Here is a 744-nt window from a genome sequence, read left to right as displayed (position 1 = left end):
CGCCTTCAGACTCGGCTGGATTAAATAAAGAGGAGCAGCATGGCCTTGTAGAAAGAGCAGGGGCCTGGGGGTCCAAAGGACCCGCATTCTAATCCCATCTCCGCCGCTTGTCTGCTGTGGGACCTCGGACAAGTCGCTTCACTTCTCTGTGCCTCAGTTACCTCATCTGTAGAATGGGGATAAGGACTCTGAGCCCCATGTGGGAAACGGACTATGTCCAACCTGATTAGCTTGTAGCTACACCAGGGCTTAGTACAGCGCCTGACACATAGTAAGCGCTTAGCAAATACCAGTGTTATGGTTATGATCATTATTATTAATAATATCAATAATAATAACAACAATAATAATAATGATAAAAGGTGTTAGTAACATCTTCCCCAGGGCAGCAACATTCTGGCTCTGGAGAACTGAGGGAGTCCACGACTCAAGCATGAATCCTCATTCAGATGTGATTTGCGGTAATTGTACTATGGCTAGGTTCATTCATTCATTCATTCATTCATTCAGTCGTATTTATTGAGCACTTACTGTGTGCAGAGCACTCTACTAAGTGCTTGGGAAGTCCTTTTGAATGTTTCCTCTGTCTCTTTTTCTCTTCCATCTTACACCTCTCTTCCCTCTCCATCTCCTACTTCTAGAATAATCTTGATAAGAAGGTGGCATGTGAAGCAGTCTCTTCATATTAAGCGCTTAGCCCAGTGCGCTGCACACAGTAAGCGCTCAATAAATACGATTGAATGA

Source organism: Tachyglossus aculeatus, chromosome 22, assembly GCF_015852505.1.
Source record: "Tachyglossus aculeatus isolate mTacAcu1 chromosome 22, mTacAcu1.pri, whole genome shotgun sequence".
Lineage (NCBI taxonomy): Eukaryota > Metazoa > Chordata > Mammalia > Monotremata > Tachyglossidae > Tachyglossus > Tachyglossus aculeatus.
The sequence above is the reverse complement of the archived record's forward strand: the minus strand, read 5'-3'. Positions refer to the sequence as shown.